At 43.3% G+C, this 11908-nt stretch overlaps 1 pseudogene; it reads right to left on the bottom strand.

Annotated features, from left to right (window-relative positions):
- Window positions 1–7875: 7875 nt before the first annotated feature.
- LOC118847112 lies at window positions 7876–10508 on the bottom strand (annotated as a pseudogene).
- Window positions 10509–11908: the final 1400 nt, after the last annotated feature.

Raw genomic sequence — 11908 nt, 5'->3', positions numbered from 1 at the left:
GGCAAGGGGCAGAAACGGGGGGAAATTTGTAACTCAAAATCTTGTGGAAATCAATGTTAAAAACTAAAAATATTAAATAATAAAAGAAAAGACACACAAAAAAGTTGGCCAGAAGAAGCCTATGGGCAATAGGAAGGGAGCAAAACTGTCATCAGCACATGAAATAATTAACTTGTAGCCTACAATGATCTGTATCAGGAGTCAACAAGAATTGGAGGTCCCAACAAGATCAAATGAGGTAATATTTGTTAAAGTGCTTAGCACAGTAGGCACATAGTAGGGGCTTAATAAAAACTTCTTCCCTTCCTTTTCTCTTCCCCTTCCCAAGAAAACCCTTGGAGGATCAGAAACCCACAGTGAGGACCTTGGAAGTCACCAGAAACAATGGCAAACAAGAGAAGCAGCAACCAAGGTGTAATGATGTTCAGGTTGGACACCTCAGGCCCCTGGGTTCCTAGGTTACTAACATTCTACCTTTAGATACCATAGAGGGCCCTAAACATCCAGTATGCTGAATATCAAAGATTAATGGGGGTCTTACCACCCATTAAGAATACATTATTCTAAAAGGCAAGAGATAGGTGTACAACCAAAAATAACCTAGCCTTCAAAGATGAGTATAATCCTACAGGGTAAAAAAAAAAAAAAAAAAAAAAAAAAAGAGAACCTTTAATGGAATTCAGAAGTAATGTCAAATTCAAATAGGAAGGGATCATTGTGAGCTGCATATTGACTTAGAAAACAATGAATGAACATTATCTATGTTTATTGTATTTTTATTTATTTTGTTAAATATTGCCCAATTACGTTTTAATCTGTTTCAGCAGCACTCGGGAATTTTTCAGACAGCCTGAGTTGGACACTTATGAAAGTCCTTTAGAATAGAAGATTTTCAAGCATTCCTGAAGAAAAAAACAGAATTGAGTAGGAATTTTTAAATGCAAATAAAAGAGTAAAGAAAAACTAAGAAAAGTAAATTTTTTTAAGCCACTGGAAGAGGTTGTATGATGATGTGGTGCTAACATTCTAAAAAGGGGAAAAAAACAGGTGTCCCTTCATAACCTTAATATCTTCAAAGGGTATTGAGGGAATTAAACAAGAAAAACAGAGGTCCTTCTTGGGGGCAGAAAGGAAAGAATAAAAGGGTGTATTAACAGTAGTGAGGGGCAGCTAGGTGGCACAGTGGATGGAGCATTGGCCCTGGAGGGAGGGAGGGGACTAGACCCAAGTTCAAATCCAGCCTCAGACACTGGCTGTGTGACCCTGGGCAAGTCACTTAATCCCAATTGCCTTGCCAAAAAAAAAAAATACACAGAAGTAGAAAGAAGGAAGCACAAGACATAGCTCCCATGGTTTCTTTAGACAACCCCATCTTTTCCCCCCTCACTGAAATTGTTCTCTTCAGTGTTTCTTCCACATACTGAAGGATGAAATTACCATTGAAGTGAGCCAATAAATTATTAACCTCTCTGCTTTGGGTGTGGAGAGAGCTCTAGAAGATGGTTAGATAATTGGAGTCCCCCAACATTTGCTATCTCCTCCCTTCCTCCCAGTCTTGTGCTTTATTTTCTGAATGCCTTATCTATTTCTTCTTACTGTTCAGGTGGTTTGTAGAATATAATAAGCACTATATGGCTTTAGTTTCTGCCTTTGTCTATTTTCAGCCAAATTTTCTCCTCCATGCTTCCCACTTCTTCTTTCTGGATTTCCTTCAATTAAGATATCTTCTAATATATTTTCTAACCAATAAACATCAGTCTCATAAGAATTCTCTCTTTTTATCCTTGTATCTTTTTTCCATTACAAATCTCAATTCATGGTACTCAGATTAAGTTGAAATATTAGAAACTTAGAGCTGAAAGAGACCTTGGAGATCAATTATTTCAACACTCTCATTTACAGATATGGCCCACAGAGGTTAAATGGCTAGGCTAAGGTTATACAGCTAATTAGTAGTAGAGTCAGAACCAGGTTGTCATGACTCCCTGTTCAGTGTTCTTGCCATGCAATCTCAATTGTTAATAACCACATACTTCTGCCCACCCTATACACCTCTTTTTGTCTCTTGTCTTTCACTGTCCATCTTCCATCCTTTTCTACTAATCTCTTATTCTTTTTCTTTTTCCTTTCCTTTTCCTTCTCTTTCCCCTCCTCACACCCCCAGCCAAGGACTTTAGACCTATAAATAACACACACTGCTTAACCTTACTGTCGATGATCAGGGCTTAAGAAGTTGCTTAAGCCACATGTTTATAAAATGTGCTTCATATCATTGGTATGTTGAGAATAAAATCCACTAGCAATTCTGGCAACATCCCTGGGAGGTGAAGTTTGAGCTACATTCACTAAAAGATTAGAAAGCAGCCTGACCCATCTCAAATTTCAGCTCCAAAGAGGACCTCTCTACTTGAGAATAAAGGATGTGCTGCTGGGGCTAATTAATTCCTTTGCACACACATTCTAACTTACCTGGCTTAACCTTCCTTTTCTTCCTTCAACAAACATTGACTATGCAGGTCTTATATCTGCATGAGTTTGCTGTTGCTAAAATAAATATTTGTAGTACAAGAGAAACTTTACTCTGAGAGCATTCGAGAAACCTAGAGGAGACTTAATCTTCTGACAGATTAACAGCCATTTTCTCAGCTGCCCTTTGCTTACTAAAAATGTTGTTATTTTCTAGGTAAAGCATGTGATCTGAAAACTCCAAGAATTCCTTTGATAATAGTTCTTAATGAAACTTCCTCTAATTGCAGAAAAGATTATTGATGATTCAGTAGCTCAGTAGCCATAGCATATGAAAAGACAGTTTTCAAAAGAGGAAATGAAAGTAACCGGTAGATGAGAGAATATCCCAAATCTTGGATAAGAAAAATATACATTTTTCTTTTTAAAAATGAGTTTTTATTCATATTTTCTGTTTCTCATATTACCATAGTATCCCACAAAGCTCTCCTTCTCCCCCTCCCCAGAGCCACTCCTTATGACAAAAAGTATTTTTTTGGAGAGGAAAAAAACACGTGCAATGTATAACACCTGGGAACCTTCTACCTCTATTCCATTGGGACTCACCCCCAGAATAATACCAATTATTGCTGTGTTAGAGAGGACACTACCTCATGATAGAGTGTTGACTTTTTTTTTCCTACATTTGCCTGGAAATTTCTCTTTATCCATGCTCTCCCACTCCTCCAGGTAACAGTTGCCCCCAGCAGTTCCAGTTCCCTCCTCCCAGGATGAGTAGACAGGCAACAAATCCGCTAGGCCTCATCCAATGTAGGGTCTTCATCTCCCCTCACCTGTAAGAGTATTTATCAGTGGAACCTCCTCCCATATCCTTCTTTTCCTCCCCTTTGCAATCTTTCCTCTCTCCTCCTCATCCACTTCCCTGTAGGGTCTTCTCTTTCTGAGGTAACAGAGGTCATCTTCCGTCTTTTAGTACTTGATTTGACTCAGGCACACCACTCACTTCTCTTTATCCTCCTGCTCTCCTCCCTTCCTCCCTTCCATGTACTCTCCCAAGTTGTAATGTAGTTCTACAAAAGAGGCATTCAATTGTAGGCAGATACTGCCAGGTTCTATCCATCTACATCTTCTACATCTTCACTACTACCTCTACCAGATTTCTGCCTTCACCCCTGTCTCCTAGTGTACATTTAAAAAGAAGTCTCTTCCTGGTCTATCTGTTGTCCTTCTGTTGCTGTTGCTAGGTGCCTTTCTTTACTTTTCCTGCATTTCTGCAAATAATCTCTTTAGTTCTGGTTTTCTTTCTAAAAAAATATTGCAAACTTTTCTTTATTTTTGAACATCCATCTTTTGTCCTGTATGGATAAGCCCAGATTTGTAGAATAGATCACCCCAGATTACATACTGAACTCCAATGTTCTTTGGAACACAATGTTCCGTTCCCTCCCCCTTTTTCTAGTGGGTGCAGAATAGTCTTGTATTATAAGAATATTCTTTTCTTCGTATCTCCTGGTCTTTCTCCTAATTGCTTGCAGGTTGTTTCTGAATTGAATTGTTAAATTTGCCAGTGTCAGCATGATCTGCAGCCTCGGGTTGTTTTTTTGTTTTGGTTTTTTTGAGGCAATCTGTAAATTCTTTTGATTGGAATTTCATTTTCTATATTCAGAAGCTCTGGGGCAATTCTCTTCTATTAATTCCTTTATTGTGGTGTTGAGGTTTCTTTTTTGTCCTGTCATGTTCTTTTGGGAGAAAACGATCCTTTATGTTTCTTATCTTTGAGGCCCGCATGTTTTGCTTGCATAGTGAACATATTCTCTGCACATAGTGAACATATTTTTGGTTTTTGCCTCTCTTCTTCTAGAATGTCCTTCACATCTATGTATTTGTGTTCTCAAATTATTTTTCTCCCTTTTGTTTCCTTGGTGAGACTTACCATTTCAGATTTTAATTGTTCCATTCTGTTCATTATTTTTGCTGTGCAAGACATATGACTCTCATAATTCTAACATTTATCTCTCTTTTTTTTAAAAAAGTAGCTAACTTAGGTCCTGGGCACAGTGCTAAGCTCTTTACAGTTATTACCTCGTTTGATTCTGGGAAGGATGCGCTGTTACTATCCTCATTTGACAGATGAAGAAATGGAGGCAAGCAGAAGTTAAGTGACTTGCCCAGGGTCACACAGCTAGTAAGTGTCTGAGGCCATGTTTGAATTCAAGTCTTCCTGATCCCAAGCCCAGATTTTTATCTACTGTGTTGTCTAGTTGCTCCTCAAATCTCTTTTAAACCATTCAGGAACAAGGTGTTGTGGTTTTATTTGTTCAAATTCCACAGGGTCTTCTGTCTCATCAAGTATCAGATCATTTCCTTTCATTTTGCAGTATTTGTTCATAGATTCCTGAACTCATTTACTAGATTTTGTTGTTGTTATTGAGTCGTTTCAGTCATGTCTGGCTCTTCATGACCCCATTTAGGGTCTACTTGGCAAAAACAGTAGAATAGTTTGCCATTTCCTTCTCTGGCTCATTTTACAGATGAGGAACTGATCTGTAAACAAGCAGGGTTAAGTGACTTGCCCAGGGTCACACAGCTAGTAAGTGTCTGAGGCCAGATTTGAACTCAGGAAGACCAGGCTTCCTGACTCCAGACCAGGCACTCTATTCACTGCACCACCCAGCTGTCCCCATTTACTAGATATAGAGGCCATATTTCTTTCTGTTAATGTTTTTCTTATCGATCTATCTATTTATATTTGAGGTCTTTGAAATTTCTTCTTCCCCAAATCTTTGGTACTTTCAATGCTTTTTCCCTGTTCTTATTTTCCTTATCATTCACTTCCTGACTCCTTCCCCTCTGATTGTGGTTTCCTTGGGGTCTGGATCTCAAAGTGTCTCAGCCTCTGCCCACACTGGGTAATTCATGGTTCACCAGCCTAGGGCTCTGGCCTAAGTGACTTTTGGCAGGTCAAAACCGGCCCCAGCTGGATGCTGTGTTATTTTCCTCAGTTTGGTGGAATGCTGCTCAGCATTCCCATCCACCCACTCATACACACAGGGGCATGTCCTGGGGACCTATCCTGCCCCCTCTGTTCCTTAATTCTGTGGCCCAGTACTGGTATCTTAGAGCTTACTTTACCTGGCACTGACAGTTTAGAGCTTTGCAGTGCTGATGTTTCTGGGTTACAGTCCCCAGCAGCAGGCTTTTATTCCTGAAGGGCTATGGCCAAGCTGACAGTCAAGGGCCAAGCAAACTTCTGCACCAGGAGTAGGTGGTTGCCATGTCTTTCATCTGGTAGCAGATTATCAGCCCTAGTTACCAATTTTCATTAGAACAAAGAGTGTTATTCTCCCAACTAGCTAATGCTCTTGGGCTCAGTAATTTTTAGGAACACCTTTTCCTAGTCTAAGGGCTTTACTCTTTCTACCTTACCTCCTAATTTTAATATCTGAAAGCTAGACTCTAACATAGGTAATGGATATTTGTCCAACAACTACCAAATGGCTTTAGGATTCAGGGTTCTCTAGGCTTTGAAGCCCAAATCTCTTCTTCCTCCTCAGTAGAAGAGTGGGTGAGGAAAAGTCATAGACAATGCCAAACCCAGGGGGCAAAGTCAAAGTCTATTCCACCTACTCAGTAGCATTAGTGGACCTTTCACATGCAAATGTATCTAGTTCAAAGACCTGAAAGACTTTGCATCATACTAATAGAGTCACTAAATTGTACATACTCTTTGTCACAGAAATGTCACTGCTAGATACGCACTCCATTGAAGTCAGAGGGAAAGATCCTATGTAGACAAAAAAATTTATAAAAATGCTTTTGGTAATGGCAAAGAACTGGAAGAAAACTGGATATCGATCAACTGGGGAATGGTTAAACAAGTCATGGGACATGAATCCGTAATCAGGGACTGGCCAATAAGGGCTTAGGCCTCTGAAAATGAGTGCCCATACAAAAGTCACTAATCAGCCATAGCAGTTTCTCTTGCTGGATTCATTGAAGTGATGAGTACAAACTGCTGGGGACCTCCTGGTGGAGAACAATAGTATAGGGCAGATACATTCAGTTCTATCTCAGCAGCCCATCAAAAGGCTTTTCTTCACCTCCCAGTAAGTGGATGGGAAGTAGTCAGGAAACACCTGTGCATACTCTGATGTGGAGATTTGGGTCCCTCCATTCCATGTCATCATGAGCTTCCAGAAACTGGTTCACCATGCACTCACGCTCCTAGAACTGGGCCCTCATTGGCCATTCTGCTGTTACCAATGTAAGGAAATGTGTATGGACCTCTGTTGTGCTCTTGGCATTTCTTCTGGAGCTGTTGGGCAGCAAACACCATATCAACTGTTCCTCAGCCCTTTCAGAAGTCACACTGGCTTTCAGGTAGATGACCATCTTCCAGGTGAAGGATTAGCCTATTAAGGAGGACTCTGGTAAGAATCTTACCAGCAATGACTAAGAGAAAGACTCCCCTGTGATTGTCACAGGACAGTCTATTTCCTTTACTTTTATAGAGATGGACAATGGAGGCATCCTTAAACTCTTGGGGGATAACCTCCTCTTGCCATATAACCTGGAAATTTTCAGACAGCTTTTATATGCGCAATGGACTCCCTACTTTGTAAATCTCAGCTGGAATAGAATCAACACCAGGAGCCTAATGGCATTCCAAACCTCTTCTTCAGTTGGAACTTCAGCTAGAGAGGGATTGACTTCAACCTGAGGTAAATGATCGCTGGCCTCAGCATTGATTGATGGTAGTCTGTTGAGAACACTATGGAAGTGTTCAGCCCATATCTCTAGGATCATATCCTTATCACCAATCAATGTGGCTCCATCAGCGCTGAGTAGTTGAGATGCACCATAGGTCTTTGGCCCATAAATAGCCTTCAGGGCATCATAAAAGCATTTTGGATTGTTACTATCAGCTTAAAACTGATTTTCATCTGCCTTCTTACTGAGTCAAGAATCCTACATCTCTCCAAGCTTTGCTTGTACTTTACTTTTGATGGAATTAAATGCTTCTGAATTTCCCCATCATTTTCATCAAACCAGTCTTGGTGTTTGTGAGTGTTCTGACCCAGAACATTCTGACCAATGTAAGGAAATATTACTTTGCTGTAAAAAATGAATAGCGTGAATATAGAGGAGCATGGAAGACTTTTATGAACTGATGCAAAGTCACGTAAATATAATGAAACATACAATGACTATAGCATTGCAAACAACAAAACAAATGAAAATGAATGATTGGAATTTATTTTTTTTTCTAGTCATGCTTCCCCTGGGAGGGAAGAATTTTATTTACAAAACAAGTCTGAAATAAGAGCATGGAAATGAACAACAGTCCTTGAATCAGGAGGGATCTGGGCCCCAGGAACCAAGTTAGGCAGAAAGATGGGCCAGTTGTCTTCAAGTTAAAAATCTGAATTCTTTGTACTTCTTACTGCCCCTGCAGCTGTCCTGGGGCTGAGCCTTCCATTTCTTTTGCTTCTGCTTGGCAGCATGTTCAGCCACCATGTCACTGAAGTCCTTCTTCTCCACCTGGGCCTGCTGCTCCTGCACGTGCTCCTCATATTTCTGGGTCATGGCGATGGGGTCCAGCTCCAACTCCTCCGGGGCCAAGGCCACTTCCACTCCTTGGAGTTCAGGGGCTAGTCCCTTCCGGTTCATCATCATAGACATGTCATAGATATGGGTGGAACCCATCATGGCGCCACCCACAGTGGCTGTCCTCTTCTCAAGCAGCACAGTAAACAGCTGGGGGGTCTCACTGCCATCCATGGCCTCTTCAATCTTCATTTTTCTTAGTTCAATAGGCTCAGGCATCTCCATCCCAGCTGGGACTGATGAAAAGCCTCCAGGGGTGATGAGACCACTATCTGCAGGGGTAATGAAGCCCGTTTCATCAGGCTTATCTTCATTACTCTCTTCCTCCTCCTCCTCCTCTGAGGATTCCTCATCCGAAGGCTCCAGCTCCCCCAAAGGTGTCCAGTCAATCTCCTCTTCCTCTGTCTTAGTCTGGAATTCTGCTGCATTGGTTCCAAACACATCTCTGTAGAGAGGCTTCCCAGTCTCATCCACAGGAGGTTTGCCCCAGCCCCCGGCATGGTAACCGAAGGAACAGCTCTCAGGAATGGGAGAGTTCAGTCCCAGGATCTTCAGGTTGGGGTAGGAAGGGGGAGGTCCCCAACGCTGCATGGCAATCAGCCATTGGGGAGGAACTTTGTGGGCATTTGGTCCCACTGGCATCCCCAGCAAAATCCTCAACTCATCAGACAAATCTCCTGGCTTCTTCTCATTCAACCGGGTCTCAAACTCTTTCTCATCATAGTAAAGGTCCCCATGAATCATCAGCTTTGGCTTGGTCTGCCATTTGAAGAAGGCATCATGTAGCTTCTGGTAGTCAATGTCAATCTTCCCCACCTTGGGTCGAACCTTCTCTCTCCTTTTGGACTTCATGGTCTTCTGTTCTTCCTTGTCTTGCAAAGCCTCATACATCTCCTGCACCCTGTTCGTTTGATAAAGTCTGGCAACTCAAAAGGGGGCTTCTCAATCCCCCTGCAGGTATTTGCCCTTAAAGCACCAGTGAAGTGGGACTGGCACCGAGCTCCTTGTGGCCTTCAGGTGCACCAAAAGCTTGGGGTCCTGGGCTGTCACGTTGTGCATCTCCACCACATCTGACCAGGCCACCAGCTGTTTCAGTTCAGCCACAGTAAATCGGTTCATCCGCAATTTCTTCTTGGAGAGTTTGGGAGCCTCAGGTTTCTTCTCCTGCTCGTCATCACCGCTGTCATCACTGCTGTCATCACTGTCTTTTCTCTCCTTCTCGAAGCCCTTCTTCTTGGGGGCTACAGAGTTTTCTAGCTTGTCTAATTTCTCTGGCTCCTCCTCTTTCTCTTTCTTCACAGCATCGGTCAGCTTGAAAGCTTTAAAAATCCTTTTAAAGAAGATAAAGTTGGGTTCATAGATCTCAGGCTCTTCAGTCACATACTCAATCTCTACTTCGGCGGCAGGAGAGTCTGCGCCTCGGGGCTGTGACGCCTCTTTCTTGCGGGCCCCTGGACTGCCAGAGGAGGTGGTGCGGTTTGACGCCCAATGCTGGGGCTTCTTCTTCTTGCGGTTGCATCGCTTTCGGTTTTTCTCTTTCCAAGATAAAGATGCTGTGTCTTCCTCAGTCTCAGAAGCCGAGACCCCTAGGGATGATCTTGCGTCTGTCTCCATGTCCTCTTCATCATGCACTGGTATCAGCTCTTCCTGTAGAATCTCCTTCAGCTGCAGGATCTTCTCTAGGGCCTGGGGGATCTTGGGCCCCACACCAGGGTCATCCGTCTCTCTGTTTTCTTCCCCTGGAGGAGGCGGGGGCCCCGAGGATGGAGGCCTAGAGCCCCAATGGGGACACCAGGGGGTGGGGGACCTACAGAAGCTGCAACTCGAGGAGCCATTGGGGGCCAAGCCCCAAGGGGGCCCATGTCTTGAGAGGGCCGAGGGACCGTGGAACCCATCTTGACCATCTCCTGTGGTTCCTGTTCCAGTAACACTGCTGCCTGCTTTTGCTGCACCATCTTGGCCTCTTGCTCCACCAGCATGGCAGCCTGCTGCTGGGTCAGCATTAGCCGCTCCTCTTCTGAGAGGGCCACGGGATCACCTACCTGCATGAGGGGTGGGGGTCCTGAGTTCGGTGGGTGTGGTGCTACTCCCATGGGGAAACCAAGTCCTAGACCTGGTGGCGGCTGCAGCGGTGGGGAGCCCCATAGGTGGAGGAGGCAGGGGGATTCCAGAGAGCTGTGCTGCCATGGCGGGTGGGGGCGCGGTTTTGTCCCCATCCTCGCCTCTCAAAACTGCCGATTCAGCACAACACCTGTCTGTTGGGTATAGGTGTGCAGTCTCTCCACCGGCTCCTCTCGGCTTCCTTGGATAGGGGCTCCAATCTCCGCCAGCTTGGCCTGCAGCTCCGGCGCGGCCTAGCCGCCCTAAGGGGCCAGTGGCAGGGGCAGCGGCAGCTGAAGCTCACCTTTAGGGGGCTCGGGATGTTCTGCTGCCATCTTAGAGGCCAGAAGGTGCACGGCCTTGGGGACCAAAGAATTTATGATGACCAAACATAGCCCCAAAGAAGAGATTGAAAAAAGTATCTCTCTTCTTTGCAAAAGTGGGAGACTATGGATATGGAATACCAGATAACAAGACTTTATCGGTACGTTGATTAGCTTCACTGAACTGTTTACCCACCCCCCTCTTTTTTATTCTTTGTTGTAAAGGATTGCTCTCTGGGACAGGTGGGATACACTGGGGGGAAATGATGAATGTGAAGACTTCCAAGAAATTTGGAAAGACCTAGACAATCTGATACAGAATAAAGCAGAATCAGGAAAACAATTTGCAAAATGACTATTCTAGTGTAAAGGAAAACAAAACAGAAAGACTTCGGAACTTATTAATTCAGTGACCAATTGTAACTACAGAGATGGTGGTGAAGTTTGCCTCTCATCCATCAGTAAAGAGGTGGTGGACAATAGGTAGAGAATGATACATGCATTTTTCAACCGTGGCAAATGTAGTCATTTGTTTTGCTTGAATCAATCAATTAATAATTAGTCTTGTTTATACTTATTTGTCCCCAAAGAGGATTCTATGAAGGAGTCATAGGAAAGTGACAATGTTAGGATACATATATCATTCACTTAGTTTGGGGGGAAAAGCCAGCACCCTGGACTTCAGAGAGAATACAAACAGAAATTACAAGCATACATTATAGAAACAGAGCACATAACACAAACCAGTCTATCCATGGCAATATGGTTACCAGAGAAGCACCAACATCTGGGTTTTCAAGCCAGGGGACTCTTAACAAGGGCTGCCCAGAGAGTCTCATCTAGTGGAATCACATGACACCCTTCCACTGAGTGAGAGCCCCAAACAAAACACTAACCTCTGAGTTTGTATACCCTTCTTAGGGCCTGAAGGCTTCATACCTAATCAGCAAAAGGGTGTGGGCCTGGGGGTTAGCACCTAGCAAGACTTAATCAAAGGTACTTGATTACTTTAGCATTCTAAAAGAGAAAAAAAGTCCCACCCTGCTTAACATTCCAGTGTTCAACAAATATTTATTGATTATTGATTGATAATTTGTGTGATCTTGGTAAAGTAGTAATTTGGCAACTCCCTGGGACTAGATCAGAGTATCATGCTGGCTAAAACTCTTCTAACCAAGCTGGCTGTGGGGAAGATATGTCAGATACTCAGATCATGAGTGTGAATTTGAACCTCTCCAGAGAGAGGGATCCTGAGAAGACACTAGAGATTACTGTCTCTAGAGACACTAGAAGAGACTGTTCTGGAGTCTTCCTCAGAGTGGCCTGGCATTTTCACACAGAACACAAGGACCAGCCCTTTCTTTCTTAGGTCAGTTGCTTGAGCTGAAATCTTTGTTTTGTTTTGGGAGGGG

This window comes from Trichosurus vulpecula, chromosome 4, assembly GCF_011100635.1.
Source record: "Trichosurus vulpecula isolate mTriVul1 chromosome 4, mTriVul1.pri, whole genome shotgun sequence".
Lineage (NCBI taxonomy): Eukaryota > Metazoa > Chordata > Mammalia > Diprotodontia > Phalangeridae > Trichosurus > Trichosurus vulpecula.
The sequence above is the reverse complement of the archived record's forward strand: the minus strand, read 5'-3'. Positions and strand labels throughout refer to the sequence as shown.